Source organism: Lynx canadensis, chromosome E1 (genome assembly GCF_007474595.2).
Source record: "Lynx canadensis isolate LIC74 chromosome E1, mLynCan4.pri.v2, whole genome shotgun sequence".
NCBI classification, from domain to species: Eukaryota; Metazoa; Chordata; class Mammalia; order Carnivora; family Felidae; genus Lynx; species Lynx canadensis.
Window position 1 is genome coordinate 40,306,899 of NC_044316.2, and position 17,683 is coordinate 40,324,581.

The 17,683-nt window shown below is 43.1% G+C and overlaps 1 protein-coding gene across 5 annotated transcripts in view; it reads right to left on the reverse strand.

Annotated features, from left to right (window-relative positions):
* The window catches only part of STAT3 (signal transducer and activator of transcription 3), a 68,453-nt gene that overhangs the window by 40,788 nt on the left and 9,982 nt on the right, over window positions 1-17,683 (reverse strand). The gene's annotated exons all lie outside the window — the stretch shown is intronic.

Genomic DNA, 17,683 nt, shown 5'->3' on the forward strand with positions numbered 1-17,683 from the left:
AGCTCCAGGTCCTAAAAAGACTAAAGGTGAAAACAACTATGTGATATCCAAATGAAAGAAAAAGATGGAAAGTAAGAACCTTGGTTTCAGAGCAGGCCAAATAACCAATGACTATCACTAAATTTATATGGCACTTACTATGTTCCAGGCACTGTTTTAAGCACTTGCCATCTATTTATTTACTCATTTCATCCTCACAACTCTGTGACCTAGATATATTTGTATCCCCATTTTATAGAGGAGGAAACTAGGTACAGAATTTTAAGTGATTTACCCAAGGTCATACAGGTAGTCATGGCACAGAGCTGGAACCCTAATCCACATAGTCCGTTTTCAGAATTCCTGCTCTTCACCATCAGCCCAGAGTGGGAGTTTTCATTGATTCTTAAGTAACCCATGAGTCAATCATGATATCAAGCCAATGTGATCCTATGGTTTTGTTTTAAGTAAGCTGTCTGCCCAACACGGGACTTGAACTCAAAACCCTGAGATCAGGAGTCACATGATCTACCAACTGAGCCAGCCAGGTACCCCCATCTTATGGTATTTTAAACAGGCATATACAGTGTTTGAATGAAAGAATCTATCCGTCCCACTGTAAGTGGCCCGCATCTACAATGAATCTCTAATTACACCACAATTTAACAGTGCACTAAAAAACAAGCACATTCAGAGCAGGCAATCAAGTGTGGGGAGTCGGAGAACTTGAATGTTTTGCCCAGTAAGAAGACTTGGGGAACAGGAAGTGGGGTTCCAAGAGGGTAAGACAATTACAGAAGTTTGGCTCTTCGATACGTGGAGATCCGTACATGAAAGGGTGAAACACTTCAGAGACAATCTGCTTCCTCGTTAACACCTACCCCAGATCCTGCCCTCTGGAGTATGCCCTCTGCCAACAGAGATTCCCGACCCTGGCTGCAGATCAGAATTACAAGAGCAATTTTTTTTTTCTTTGAAAGTAGAGGTGCCTGGGAAATCAAACCAGATTTGTCAAAGTGGAATCACTGAGGCAGGGATCCACGTTTTGCTATTTAACATCTCTCGGATGATGCTAACGTGTGGCCACTTTGAGAACCCTGGAATGAGAGCAGGGATCAGGGTTCAACTCTGGAGTCACCTGAGCGGCTTTCAGAAGCCAGATGCTGGCCCTTACTCGGGATGTACTGAATAATAATCTCCAGGCCTGGGATCCAGGCAGTTGTAATGAAGCAGAACACTGCAGTGACTGTATAAAGCCTATGGCATGAGATGAGGTTGGAGAAATATGAACCCTTGTCCAGGGGCAATAAGGAAGTCTGAAAAGTTTTAGGCAGACTGGTGACAATTTGATTTATATTTCAGAAAGATCCCTCAGGCTGCCATAATCAAGGTGAGATTTGGCAGTGGCAGCAGCCTCAAAGCTGTTTTGAGGTGGACGTCTTCCAGAGATATTAAAGAGGGAGGTGGGAGGGGGCTTGGTGACTGTCTCAAGGGCAAAGGTGACCCAGACAAAGGGAGGAGTAAGGGACAACCTCCCAGGTTCCTGCGGCCTTTGGTGTTCAAATGCAGATTAAATGTTCACCCTGAGAAATGTCGCAGCAGTAACTCTGACGCTGGGAGAGCCGCGGGGCTGGGTGGCCTCCAAAGACTATTCGGTCTGTAAATTACAATCAGGCTCCATCCCCTCAAGACATTAAGATTGCTGCAACCCAAGAATAAATGCTTTGGGGGAAGTAGCACATTGCTATTTAACAGAAAGGGTCTGGGGCTTGTACTCTGACGCACAAACTCTCCCATTCCCCGCCCAGAAAAGGAGTCAGGAAGGGAAAAGAAAATCAGCCAGAAAGCTCAGAGCCAAAACACACATGGGCCATGATGAGAGCTTCTGACTGTCTCCCTGCATGTGCTTGCTTGCCACCAGTCCATTTTCCACATCTGATCTGAACACTCCCCTATGTTAAATCCCTCTGATGACTTTGCATTGTTCTTGGGCCGAAAAACAAAATATGTAAAATCAAAGCAGACCAGCGTTGTGCTTCCAGCACGGATCCAGGTGCCCCCACTTAGGTGTGTGGGAGCAAGTGGCAGCCAGTTAGCCTCCCTGTGCTTCATTCAGTTTCCTCACCTATGAGAAAGGACAGACAACAGGACGTCACATGATCACCGTAAGGACTAAATGACTCAATGTGTAGAAGCACTTAAGACACAGCTGGCACAACATGTTAAGTGTCTGTGTTATTAATGTGACCGATGGCCTGGTGAGCCCTGTCTTTCTTGCCTCGGCTGGCCCCAGCCTGCTGGCTGAGCTCCCGGCGCTCGCTCTGCTCTTCTTTTAGCTGCTCAAAAACACCAAGACGCCCCTCACCCCCCACCGGACCCTCCTTCTGTCCCTGCCGCCGCCGGGGACCCGAACACCAGGACTCCATAACCGACACGTAACCACCACCACTGGATGCCAGCTCCACTAGAGCTTGCTTGGCTGCTGCCCAGTAGCGTGTTCTCCCCCTCACCCCCCAGCATCCAGCACAGTGCCCGGCTCGTGACAGGTACTCCAAAAACACGCACCAAACGAATAAACCGCGGGGATATTATCCCTTTATTGAATCAGCCAGATTCTCCCAGGCGAGGACACTGCATCTAGGAAGAGTTATTCTGAGGGCCAGGCCAACCAACCTCAAGATCAAAAGTCGCGTGCTTTACTGACTGAGCCAGTCAGGCACCCCAATTTTCATTTTTATTTTTTTAAAAAAAGTTTTTGAATGTTTTATTTTTGAGAGAGAGAGAGAGAGAGAGAGAGCGAGAGAGAGCGCGAGCATGAGTGGGGAAGGGAAGAGGGAGAGGGAGACACAGAATCTGAAGTAGAGTCCAGGCTCTGAGCTGTCAGCACAGAGCCCGATGCTGGGCTCGAACCCACGAACCATGAGATCATGACCTGAGCTGAAGCCGGACGCTTGACCAACTGAGCCGCCCAGGTGCCCCTATTATATATTTTATTTAAAGTAGGCTCCACGCCCAATGTGGGGCTTGAACTCAAAACCCTGAGATCAAGAGTTGGATGCTCTACCGACTGAGCCAGCCAGGAGCCCTTTGCCAACTCTTTAAAACAGAAAGAGTATAGTCCTTGAGAAACAACTGGATTGGGCAAGCAAAGTGTCATGTCAAAATTTCCAGGCTTGAGGGCAACTGAAGGGAGAAGAAGCGCAAGAGGCTGGTAGAAGCCTGTGGGTATTGTATCTTTGGACAAAGCCCCAATTACAAAGTCAGAAAAGCATCCACTGATCTGGAATGCTATGTAAGTTATTAATATTCTTCAAAGACAGGAAATTGAAATAAACCAGAGAAAGGGAGCTTAAATTTCTGAATCTCGGTATCACAGACCCATAATATAGCTCACTACTTACTGGAGAGAAGCAAGAACCTTTTCCCAAGTTTGTTCAGGCCACTTCCCCTAAAGAGATATTAAGGTAATCCTGGTCACTTAGTACGCAGCTATGCACAACTGGGGCTGACAACACACATCCATGGATCCTGCGTTGGAACCCCTTCCTTCAAAGTTACTGTGGTTTAGGGCAGAACCTCAAATTCAAAGGGCATTTGTGGTGGTTATAAAACACGGCCCTAATTTCTTTAATACTCCTCCAATTGAGACAAGGGGTCTTTGTCCCCTCCCCTTGAATCTGGCCAAGGCCACGACTGCTCCAACCAACAGAGTACAACAGAAGTGTCGATATGCAACTTCCAAGCCTCCCGTCCGATTCTCTTTAGAAGGCTCGTTCCCCAGAACCCAGCCAACACCCTGTGAGAAGCCCAAGGCAGGAGAGGCCATGTGAAGGCACTTGGTCTGCAGTCCCAGCTGAGATGAGCCTTTGACTCATCCCAGCCTGGGCATCAGATCTGTGGGTGAAGCAGCCTCCGGACGATGGCTGCCCTGGACGTTCAAGGCAGCTGTGGGCCCAGACACTGTGCAGCAAAGACAGCCACCCCTGCTGTGCCTATCTGAATTTCTGCCCACGGCATCCGTGGACGTAACAAAATGGTCGGGGCTTTGTGCCACTGAATCTGAAGGGGGTTATTGCATTTGATAACTACAGCAACATCTTTACTAACACAGTGATAGAATCCATGTTTACGGAGTCTATCTTCCATGAGAAAAAGAGTTTGCGGGTTTTTTTATTCTAATTTTTTAAAATGTATAATTTACATCCAAATTAGTTAGCATATAGTGCAACAATGATTTCAGCAGTAGATTCCTTAGTGCCCCTTACCCATTTAGCCCATCCCCCCTCCCCCAACCTCTCCAGTAGCCCTCAGTTTGTTCTCCATATTTACAAGGCAAAGAGTTTGCAGTGTTAAAGGAAAAGGCTTCACTGTTAAAGCTAGTTTAATAGTAAAACCCTTCTCTCTCTGTGCACTCACTCTCCATCTACAAATTGACAATACCCAAGTTTACATCCCCAGCCCTATCCTCTCTCACGAGCTCCAGTCTTATACCTGACTGCCTATTCAGCATCTCCACCTGGATCTAAAGAGCACCCCAAACCAACCTCCTCATTAAAGACCTCTCCCGGCCAACTTCCCCATTTTCGCAAATGACAACTCCATTTTTGCATGGGCTCAGGCCACAAACCTTGAAAATAAGCCTTGGGGCGCCTGGGTGGCTCAGTCGGTTAAGCACCTGACTCTTGGTTTCAGCTCAGGTCATGATCTCACAGTTTGCGAGTTCGAGCCCCGCATCGGGCTCTGCACCACTAGTGTGGAGTCTGCTTCGGATTCTCTTTCTCTCTCTCACTGCCTGTCCTGTGCTCTCTCTTTCTCTCTCAAAATAAATAAATAAACGTTTAAAAAAAAAGAAAAAGAAAAGAAGCCTTCATTCCAACCTCTCTCCTCTTCCTTCCAACATCCAATCCATTAACAAATCCTGTTGGCTCTACTTTCAGAATGTATCTAGAATGTGAGCACCTCTCACCATCTCCTCTGCTGCTACAATCTTAATCTGAGCCAGTGTCACTTCTCACCTAGCCCACCTCCTACCTCGCTGCCACCATGTGCTAAATTCCTAACTGGTCTTGGTGTGCTCACCCTTGTCCCTCTGCAGTCTAATCTCCACATTACAGATCCTTTCAAGAGAGAAGTCCTATCATTCCATTCTTCTGTTCAAAGCCCACTCAGAAAAAAATCCAAACCCCTACCTCAGCCCACCAGACGACCCATTTCGCTCCTGAAGGCCTCTCTGACCTCCTTTCCCACTGCTCTCCCCTTTGCCCACACTGGTCCCCTTTCTACTTCTGGAACATACCATGCCTGCCTGGAAAGCTCTTTCCCTGGACTACTATGTGGCTCGCTCTCTGACCTCACTCACATCTCTGCACAAAATATCCCTTCACACCACTCCATGGAAGAGAGCACATCCACCCCGGCTGAGTTTTTCTTCACGGTACTCGACAGCCTCCAACATACCACGTGTTTTTTATCTCCTTCCGCCACCGCCTGCTAGGGGATGTAAGCTGCACAAGAGCAAAGACTCTCTTTTGCTCACTGCTACCTCCCCAGTACCTACAGGATGTTCAAACATTTGTTGACTAAATGAATGAAAATTATATAAGTGTGTGTGTGTGTGTGTTTTAATCTGCAACATTCTTCTAGCACAGAGAAGACTGAAATGCCTTAAAAAGCTAATGAACTTCATGGAAGAACATATACTGGTCTTCCTTCAGCATGAGCTAATAGGTGCAATGATTCATGCAGATTTACCAGAAGAGACAAGCAAATGACAAAATTTCCCAAAAGAAGAGCTTATACTAAAACGCAAGCCTCAGAAGAAAAATTTTTGAAATACAAAGCTAGGGACACCTGGCTGGCTCGGTTGGCGGAACATGGGACTCTTTGATCTCGGGATTGTGAGTTCAAGCCCTGTGTTGGTCTTAGAGATTACTTAAGGAAACAAAAATAAAATAAAATTTGAAAAAACCTTAAAAAAATAAAATATAATAAAGTTAAATGGATATAGTCGTTTCTCCTTAAATGCAATAATGAGACTTTAGCACCCTGATATCATCTAAAAGAGGGTATATTTCACGGCATGTGCCCGTTGGTAGTTATCTGGGAATCTAAGAAATTACAGCCTAACTTAATATTGGCATACAGACACTGAAATAAGGCATCTCAGAAAACAGAAAAACACTTGGATGAGTAAGTTTATTTTGAGATATTCCCAAAGTAAAAGGTCTAAGACCCAACCTACAGTCATAGTAAACTGCTTTACACAGTAAATCAATTGCCTGCTCTTCAATGCTTTGCCCTCAAGACACTTGGGCTCCAACTCAATAACAAAAAAAACATTTCTGCTATTGTTGTTCAAGAGCTCTTAAAATATATAAAATCCAACCTGCTCACTTTACAGACATAAAAACAGACCATTGACGTGAGCGTCGGGAACAAAATCCGGCAGGCAGCCTCTTGACTTAGTTTCCGGTTCTTTCCACCACACTATGACTTAAGAGGCAAGGAGTGGATGGAGCCTTAAACTTTATAACTGGAAAAAATGTGGTTAGAGAGGAAAAGACGACTGACTGCAAAGAGAAAATCATCTACCCAGGCAGAAAATGAGGGTCATAGTTGTTATTCTCTTGAAGAGGTATTTTGTTTTTGGGCTTAAAAAAAAAAAAAAAGTTGACCACATAAATGTGACCTCACCAGAGAAAAATGCACAGAAACAAAATGCATCATTTCTCAGAGGTTTTCTTTCCTTGTTGCTCAGTGTTACTGAGATATAATTGACACATCACATCATGTTACTTTTAGGTGCACGAGCTAATGGTTTGATATTGTGAAATGACCACCAGAAGCTCAGCTAATGTTTTTTCTTGAGATGAGAACGTTTAAGATCTATTCTCTTAATAATACAATACAGTATTATTAACTATGGCCACCCTGGTATATATTATACCATCTCACAGGTTTTCTGGCCCATCTGTGACATTTAAGAGGACACATGTAAAGGTGTCACTGGCTCACTAAACACTTGAGTGCCTCTGCCAAGCCACGAGGGACAGAAAACTGGAGAATTCATAGTCCCCAGCAGAGCAAGAGGAATGTACAACGTCGGGGGCCACACAACTCTAAAACAAGGCAAATAGTGCTCGTGGGAGTTGTACAATCTGGTCCGTACCGTCAAAGAAGATATGGTTTTGAAAGAAGAGCAGACATGTAACAAGATAATTACATGTAAATGGAAATTACATGTAAATGGACATGAGAAGGCAGATACTTTACAAGGTATAGAGTCTCTCCAGGAGAAATGGTAACGCTAGAGAGGAAGGGGTAACCAGTCTCGGCACTGGGAATTAGCATGTGCAAACACACAAGTGCTCCAGAGAACATGACATAGGTCTCTTGGTTCACCATGATCCAAAACCTCACGAAAGTGGTAGTAAAGCAGGGGCAGTGGGGGGCGCCTGGGTGGCGCAGTCGGTTAAGCGTCGACTTCAGCCAGGTCACGATCTCGCGGTCCGTGAGTTCGAGCCCCGCGTCGGGCTCTGGGCTGATGGCTCAGAGCCTGGAGCCTGTTTCCGATTCTGTGTCTCCCTCTCTCTCTGCCCCTCCCCCGTTCATGCTCTGTCTCTCTCTGTCCCAAAAATAAATAAAAAACGTTGAAAAAAAAAATTAAAAAAAAAAAAAAAAGCAGGGGCAGTGGGTATAAACCCACAAGGACAAAGAATGGGAAATGACGTAACAGTGGACAAAAGCTATCAATAAAGTTCTGGAATCCAGAAAGTGGAGACATGATCACTGACCTAGAACAGCTGAGAAAACTAAATAGTAAGTGCCTGAAGAAGGGATTTCTAACCAGAGGTACACTGTATGACCCCCCCCAAAAGTTCAAAGTTGGAGAGGGTAGGTATGGTTGATGGCAGGGATGAAACGTTTAGCTGAAAATAAGAGAACTCATTGAAAAATCTGTATTATTGAAACTCCCCCAAATAATTACCTCTCTCTGAACCCAGCAAGAGACAGAGTACTTACTGTCTGGAGAAAGCCAAGTACAGACCTGGGGACACCAGACACAGATGAGGGCGAGACGTTCACTGAACTAAAACAACAGAGATTAGGTGAGAAGCTACATACATCAGGTCCCAGAATCCCGGCAGCCAGGACTTTCCCCAATCACTCCACAGTGAAGCTCGACAAGCACATGAGACCATTCAACTTGAACTGAGAACTAAAAAGTACTACACTTTTTGTTTCAAGTAAGCTCTAAGTCCAACATGGGACTTGAACTCACAACCCCGAAATCAAGAGTCACATGCTCTATCGACTAAGCCAGCCAGGTGACTCTAAGAACTACCACACTTTTGAAGAAAACCTCCAACGTGAGAGAGAAAGACAGTGAAACAGAGAGACAGAGAAAGGGGGGAAGGGAGAGAGAGATGAACACAAGAGGAACCCAAGAATCGGAGAATACTAGGAGCATATAAACATTTCACAAAACTATGAAACCTTCAGAGAGACAAGTTATACACATTAAACAGGATTAGGATGAAAATAAAGATGAAAAAGACAATGATAACTGAAAAAGGACTCTGGAAGTTGAAAATGACAGCCAAACTTAAAATTAAGTAGATGGCTTGAAAGATAAGAGCCAAGGAAACATCCCAGAAGATACTCTAAAACCAAAAAGATGGAATACAGAAGCAGAGGGGAGACAAAACAAAACTCTGATGATCCAATATCTGACCAAGAGGATTCCCAGAAAAAGAGAACGGAAAAATGGTAAGGTAGGAATTATCAAAAGAAAGAATAAGAATTTCCCTTTCCAGATGGAAAGGGGCCCATCTACTACCCAGTCCAATGAATGAAAACTGACCCACACTAAGGCACATCCAGTGAGATTTCAACACAGGAAATAAGTTATACAAGCTTCCAGAGAAAAGAACTGGGTCTCTTGGAGAAGATAAGAAATCAGAACAGCATCGACTTTCGGCACAAACACTGAAAGATTCAAAGCCAACTGAGCCAACAAGGCCTTCAGAATGATGAGCAAATGATGTGATGCCCAAATAATCATTCAAGTGCGAAGAAAAATAAAAGGTATTTCAGATAACTCAGGTACTCAAAAAACTGACTTTCCACACACCTTTTCTTGATAGCATGTTACTGGAATGTGTGCTTCAGCAAATGAAGAAGACAGGGGATCTGGGAAAAAGGGAATCCAACATAGGAGACCCTGACTGCAGCAGGACAGGGATGGGGGTGGGGGTGATTGCCAAGAAAATAAAGACTAGATGGCCAGTGTGTTTAAGCATTTGAAGTAAACTGCTAGGCATTTGAGAAACCTGCCAGAGCATTTGGGGGAAGTTGGCAGTAGATATAAAGAAAACTAAGCAAGTTTTAAAAATAAAAATATTAACTCCAGGAAAAAAAACAAATATTTGTATATGAAAGGAAACGCAATCGTAATACGCTGCTTGGCTTACCAGTGAGCAATACTTAGTCAAAATAATACACATCGTTGGCAGTTTAGCCCAAGTGGATTAAAACTTATGACCACTCTACTATAAGGGATGGGAAGGAACGGTGGTGGCGAAAGAAATACATCCTCACCAATGACAACAGGAAGTTAAACAGTATCTAAAATTTTGATAGGTCAAAAACGGCAGTGTAAGCATATTACTGAAAAGCACGAAAGTAAATAGGAGCAGAAAAAGCCCAATACTTGGAAAGTGGCAATCTGGGAAGCACTCTGCTTAGAAGTAAGGAGGAGTGGGACAGAGGACTGTTGTTTGCGATGTAAGTCAACGTCTTCAATTTCTAAATTATTGATATGCATTTTTGGGTAAGAATCATAATTCTGTTTTCAAGTGAAATGCTTAATGCCAATAAATGCCATAAAATAAAATGTAGGTACCATCCTTTCATCGTCCCTCGGAAGGAACCTCCTTACTTGACTCATTCATCCATCTGTTCATTCAGAAAAGAAAAACACACCAGTCAGGAACCAAGAGCCAGGTATGGAGTGACGAACGAAACAGGTCTCTGCCCTCCTTGAGATGGAGGAAGACAGACAAGTAAATAAGGAAGTAATTACCACTTGTGATAAGAGCAGTAAGATGACAGGATAGTGAGTGACTGGGGTCAGGCTGGCATGCTCTAGATAGTCAGGGAAGGCATCTTGGAGGAAGTAACTATTTGTCCTGGCTTCTAAAGGAATACAGACCTCTTGATGTTAAAACCTTAGCTTGGAGTTTCCAGGACCAAAAAGACAGTGTAAATTCAAATGTTAAAATGGCAGGCGTATGCATAGGAATTCTTTTTTTTTTTTTTAATGTTTATTTATTTTTGAGAGACAGAGTGCACGCGGGGGAGGGGCAGGTGGAAAGGAAGACAGAATCCGAAGCAGGCTCCAGACTCTGAGCTGTCAGCACAGAGCCCCATGCAGTCAGTGCTCGAACTCCCGAACCATGAATCGTGAGATCATGACCTGAGCCGAAGTGTGGCTTAACCAACTGAGCCACCCAGGCATCCCTTAGGAGACTTGGCTGCTCCAACTCCTCACCAAGACCAAAGGCCTGGTCTCCTGCCCAGAGTGGCCTTTAAACTAAAACTCCTTGGTAAAGACATAGATAAATGCCACACTCCCAACCCCATGTTAAGCCGTTGTCTTCTCCCTTTTTTTGGTAAGGTTCCATTTGCTTTTTGCCTCTGTAGGTTTCCCCAGTTTTTTTTGAACGCTCAGTTTATCCAGCATTTCTTGGTGTTTTGCACAACAGGGTTTTCAGGGTATCCAGTCTACCACAGAGCTGGAACAGAAGTCAGGATGAGACAAGAACAGGAATTTAAGAAAACTTCAGAGGTAACGCTGACAGGATTTGCAGATGACTTGAAGAGAAGCAGGGGTATGAGGAAACAGGAAAATGAAAGAGATTCCCAGATTTGGGGTTTGCACAACGGGGTACGTGATGATGCCATTTACTTCGACTGGGGAAAACTGAGTGGGGAGAACAGCACAAGCTTGTGACAAGAAACTTTAAGAGTTGTGTTTTAGGCAAGATGCACGGGAGACAACACCAAGCTATCTGAGGGGAAATGTCAGGTAGGCAGCAGGACACAGGGATTGGGAGCCTGGAGAGGCCCAGGTTGGGAGTACACCCCTGGTGATCATCAGAATGGAGATGATGTTTAAAGCCAAAATAATGGATGAGATAACCTGGGGACAGAATATAGAAGAAGGAAGGAAAAGAAAGCCCCAGACGGAGGCCTGAAGTCCTTCAAACATGAGTGTTCAGGTAGAGGATGAACCAGGAAAGGAAGCTGGGAAAGCCCAGTAAGACAAAGAAAAACCAGAGGAATAGGCTGTCACAGAAGCCATTTCATTTCATTTCGTTTTGTGAGAGAGAGAGAGTGAGAGCAGGGGAGAGGGGCAGAGAGAGGGAGAGAGAGAGAGAGAGAGAGATACATTTAGACATTTGAGAAATATGGGCAGCTGCTCAACCAACTCAGCCACCCAGGCACCCCCACAGTGTTTAAAGAAAAAAGGTTATTTGGGGCGCCTGGGTGGCTCAGTCGGCCACCCAGTTGGTGTCCGACTTCGGCTCAGATCATGATCTCACAGCTCCTGAGTTCCAGCCCCGCGTCGGGCTCTGTGCTGACAGCTCAGAGCCTGGAGCCTGCTTCGGATTCTGTGTCTCCCTCTCTCTCTGCCCCTCCTCCATTCGTGCCATGTCTCTGTCTCTCAAGAATAAACATTTCAAAAAAATTAAAGAAAAAAGGTGTTCACTTGTGTCCAATATCACTAAAAGGGTGAGCAAAATGGTGACAGAACCCATCCAATGTGGTACTGCAGAAGTCTCTGGTAACACTCCAGCCCACCATACCTAGTCTTTCCATCAATTAGGTTAATGTTTCTGAACCCCAAGACAAATTCATCAAGATCACAAAGGTACTCAACCCACTCTTGTTACTTTTCTTCCTAAAAGAAAAGTCCCACTGGAAGACTATTTTTTCACTTTTGTCACTTAATCTGACACACACAAAGTAATTTTTTTAAATTTTTTAACTGTTTTTATTTATTTTTGAGAGAGAGAGAGAGAGACAGAGCATGAGCAGGGGAGGGGCAGAGAGAGAGAGACATGGGATCCAAAGCAGGCTCCAGGCTGTGAACTGTCAGCACAGAGCCTGACGTGGGGCTTGAACTCACAAACCACGAGATCATAACCTGAACCGAAGTCGGACGCTCAACCAACTGAGCCACACAGGCATCCCAATAAGTAATTTAAAAGGGCCCAAGAAGAATGACCTCTAGAGATAGTGATTATTCTCCCTCAAGAGATTTAGAAATCTCCAGAATTTCTCCACTATTCCAATCTACCTAGGGTCAGAAATGTTCAGGTCTTAAGAAGGAATCAACACTATCCAACGTATTACATGTCACAGCAGAGAGATTACTCTAACCATAAAGATCGGTATTTAAATCTGTACTCTGGACTATGGCCCTCTGGCCAGCCCTAGACCCAGGAGGTTCTGAAAATTAAATTTAGGAAGAGGAGGGAGGCAAGTACTTCATTTCATTGTCCTCAGTACACTAACCATAAGCATCCCCAAATTTTTTTCTGTATGAGCTTGAATTCCAGAAGAGATATTTATGCCAGTTAAAAACGTTTTAAGGAAGAAAAATTAAATACATCCAAAATATACATAGAACTCTTAAAACTCTCTCAAAAAAACAACCCAACTTAAAAATGGGCAAAACATCTGAACAGGCATCTCACCAAAGAAATACCCATGGCAAATATGCATATGAAAAGATGCTCTTCATCATACACCCATAGGGAACTGCAAATTAAAACAATGATACCACTACACCCTTATTAGAATGGTCAAAATCTGGGGCACCTGGGTGGTGCAATAAGTTAAGCATCCAACTCTTGATCTCAGCTCAGGTCATGATCTCACAGTTTGTGAGTTCGAGCCCCGCATCGGGCTCTGGGCTGATGGTGTGGAGCCTGCTTGGGATTGTCTCTCCTTCTCTCTGCCCCTCCCTTGTTTGTGCTCGCACATGCGTTCACTAGCTCTCTTTCTCTCTCTCTCAAAAATAAATAAAAAACTTAAAAAACTTTAAAAAAAAATGGTCAGAATCCAAAATACTGACAACAGCAAATGCTCATTCATTGTTGGCGAGAATGCAAAATGGTACAGACACTTAGGAAGATAGTTTAGCAGTTTCTTATAAAACTAAACATACTCAACATATGATCTAGCAATCGTGATCCTTGGTATTTAACCAAATTAGCTGAAAATGTGTATCTACACAAAAACCTGCACATGAGTATTTATAGCAGCTTTATTCATAATTGCCCAAACTTGGAATCAATCAAGATGTCCTTCAATAGGTGAGTGGATAAACAAACTGTGGTACACAGAGACAATGGAGTATTAATCAGCAATACAAAGAAACGAGACTATCAAGCCACAAAAAGACAGGGAGTGTTGCTAAGCGAAGGAAGGCACTCTGAAATTGGTACACACTGTCTAATTCCATCTATATGGTATTCTGGAAAAAACAAAACTATGGAGACAGTAAAAACGATCTGGCTGCCAGTGGTTTGGGAGAGGGATGAGACGGTTTGGGAGCACGGGATTTTTTGGGCAGTGAGATTACTTTATGTGACACTGTAATGGAGGATACAAGTCTTCATCCATTTGTCAAAATCCACAGAACGTGTAACAAAGTGAACTCTAATGTTAACTGTAGGCTTCCCGTTAATAAAGTATCAATATTGGCTCAAGGGGCACCTGGCTGGCTCAGTCAGTGGAGCTTGGGACTCTTGATCTTGGGGTTGTGAGTTCAAGCCCCATATATGGTATAGAGATTGGGGCACCTGGGTGGCTCAGTCAGTTAAGTGTCTGACTTCGGCCAGGGTCATGATCTCACGGTTCATGGGTTCAAGCCCCACGTCAGGCTCTGTGCTGACAGCTCAGAGCCTGGGGCCTGCTTCAGATTCTGTGTCTCCCTCTCTCTCTGCCCCTCCACCACTCATGCTCTGTCTCTCTCTGTCTCTCTCTCTCTTAAAAATAAATGAACTTTAAAAAATTGTATTTAAAAACATATATATACTGGCTCATCAATAGTAACAAATGTACAGCACACTAATGCAGGATGTTCATAACTGAAGAATCTCTGGGGGAGAGAGAGGAGAGGGTATATGGGAACTCTGTACTTTCTGCTCTATTTTTCTATAAACCTAAAATGGCCCTAAAAAAAAAAAATATATATATATATATATATATATATATGTATATATATATATATATATATATATAGTCTATTAATTTTTAAAATGTCTGAGTTGGGAAGCCTGGGTGGGTCAGTCAGTTAAGCGTCCCTCTTTCGGTTTTGGCTCAGGTCATAATCTCATGGTTCATGAAATCAAGCCCCACATTGGGCTCTGCACTAAATTAGCGCAGAGATTGCTTGGGATTCTCTCTCTCCCACTCTCTCTGGCCATCCCCTGAGTACACGCTTGTACTCTCTCTCTCAAAATAAATAAAACAAAACAAAAAAAAATGTATGAGTTGATGGGGCGCCTGGTTAGCTCAGTCAGTGAAGCATGCAACTCTTGGTCTCAGGGTTGTAAGTTTGAGCCCCACGTTGGCTATAGAGATTACTTATACTTAAAAAATCTTATGGGACACCTGGGTGGCTCAGTTGGTTAAGCGTCTGACTTTGGCTCAGGTCATGATCTCATGGTTTGTGAGTTCAAGCCCCATGTCAGGCTCTGTGCTGACAGCTCAGAACCTGGAACCTGCTTCAGATTCTGTGTCTCCCTCTCTTTCTGCCCTTCCTTCACTCACACTCTGTCTCTGTCTCTCTCTCAAAAATAAATAAACGCTAAGAATTAAAAAATAATAATAATCTTAAAGAAAAAATAAAAAAACAAAATAAAATAAAATGTATGAGTTGAGCTTTATGAAAAATATCTTTAAAGATAAATCTGACCCATGGGGGTGCCTAGGTGGCTCAGTCTGACTTCGAAGTCTGCTTCGACTCTGGCCATGATCTCTCAGTTCGTTGAGTTCGAGCTCCACATCGGGCTGTCTGCTGTCAGCACAGAGCCCTCTTTGGATCCTTTGCTCCCTCTCTCTCTGCCCCTCCCCTGCTTGTGCGCTCTCTTTCTCTCTCTCTTTCAAAAATAAACATCAAAAAAATTTTTAAGAAAATCTGGCCCATAAAGTTTAAATTATATTCAAGATAGAATATGAGCTATCTCCCCATAAATAAAAATGTTCTATTGAGTCTTCTCAAAATGAATAATATACTTGGAAAAATAAGTCACCTCATGTACATCATAGTTTTGCATGATGTAAGCACTCAGAAAAGATGATCTTATCGCATCCACATAAGAGGTTATGAAAAGGCTCAATTACTCATGAAATTATAATTCAACAATGTGAGGTAGTGGACATGGTTTAAAAAGAGAAAGAAAAAAATGAAGAATTTAGAAACATCACTGCATCGGGGGCAGTTCATGATCTAAATTCTAAAAACCACACAGGGATGGATGGATGGATCGATGGATGGATGGATGGATCATCACACCCATGCAGAACCTGACCTGAAGCATGAATTCAGGTGGGATTTTCCAGTCAATCACTCAGCCAAAGAGAACCCGGAGGTGGCTAAGATAATGTAACAATCCTGTCAAGTAGACTTTGTTCCCATTTTACAGATAAAGACAGAAATGTTAAGTGACCACAAAGATAATTATACAAGCAGAACACAAACTTGGGAGTCTTCAAATTCCCAGGCTAGTGGAATCAAATTATCTGTTTCTAAGTCTTATCTCTACTATGTGATCTCTGACACGAAAATTCCTCCTCTAATTGGTTATACAAACAATTACAAGAAAGGAACATGAGAATTTTATTTACATTACACGCAATAAATCAAAGTTAACTTCATTATAAAGACACGTCTGAAACAGATACGTCTGAAATTTATTATAAAGACGTGTCTGAAAATAATTAAACCAGCCAGAAACTGTCTTAATATATATAGCCCATCAGTAAAACAAGACTAAAAATTAATCTGGTAAAGGTCATGATTCTTTCGGTAACCATAATCCACCACTGATTAATATTAAGGTCCATAAATACCAAGAAGAGTAAACAGAATTAAAAGAAATCTCCAGGGGCACCTGGATAGCTCAACTGGTGAAGCGTGTGACTCTTTAAGTTTGTTGTTTGTTTGTTTATGTATATATGTATGTAATCTCTATACCCAGCATGGGGCTCAAACTCACAACCAGGGTGGTATGCTCCTCCCACTGAGCCAGCCAGGCACCAAGAGTATGGGACTCTTGATTTGGGGATGGGGTGTACAGATTACTTAAAATCTTTAAGAAGAGAAACAAATAAAAAGAGAGAAAGAAAGAAATCTTTTTTTTTTCTTAGTAAACTACAGTTCTATCGTTTATCTTTCTCTCTAAAACAACAACGATTTCTAAACCCTTGACTTCACCAATCTGAAAGAAGACTTTACAGCTTATCGGCCTTTAAAGCTGCGTTTCTCAAACTAAGGACCACCTGCATCAGAATATCTGACTGCCTGTTATAATGACCTTAGACCTAGTAAATCAGACTCCCTGGGGCAAAATCATAGAGTCTTCTTTTTCTTTTTTACAACAAGTACGGTGGGGGTTCTTGTGCTAAAATCTTTCGACCAGCAGTTTTCAAACTTTTTGCTCTCAGGACCCCTTTATATCCTTAAAAATAAGGACCCCAAAGGTTGCACCTATCTGTATTTACTGTATTTGAAATTAAAACAGAAATTTAAAAAATATTTATTAACTCATTTTAAAAATAATAAACCTATGTTAACATAAGTAACATTTCTATGAAAAATAACTTTATTTTCCAACACAACAACAACAAAAATTAGTGGAAAGAGTGACACTGTAAAAGTTTTGGAAATTTCTCTAATGCCTGGCTTAATAGAAGACAGATGGATTCTCATATCTGCTATTGCATGCGATCGGTTGCAGTATGTTGCTTTGAAGCACATGAAGAAAATGTGACATCACGCTAGTTGGAAGAGGGAGGAGAGTATCTTAATAGCCTTTTCAGATAATTTTGGATATTCCTTAACACCACACCCAAATTCAACAAGTGTAGTTTCTTTTCTTTTTTTTTTTTAATGTATACTTATTTTTGAGAGAGAGAGAGAGAGAGAGAGAAAGAGAGAGAGAGAGAGAGAGAGAGAGAACGAGGAGCACAGGCTAGCAGGGGAGGGGCAGAGAGAGAGGAAGGCAGATAACCAGAAGCAGGCTCCGCCCTATCAATGCGAAGCCCAACTTGGGGCTTGAACCCATGAACTGTGAGATCATACAAACTTGAGCCAAAGTTAGACGCTCAACCAGCCGAGCCACTCAGGTGCCCCAACAAGTGTTAGTTTCCTTCTTTCTTTCTTTCCTTCTTTTTAATGTTTATTTATTTTGGGGAGAGGGAGAGAAAGAGCATAAGCAGGGGAGGGGCAGAGAGAGAGGGAGACACAGAATCTGAAGCAGGCTCCAGGCTCTGAGCTGTCAGCACAGCCTGATGAAGGGCTTGAACTCATGGACTGCAAGATCATGATCTGAGCCAAAGTTGGATGCTTAACCAACTGAGCCCACCCATGTGCCCCAGCAAACAGTAGTTTCTTAAAGATTCGATG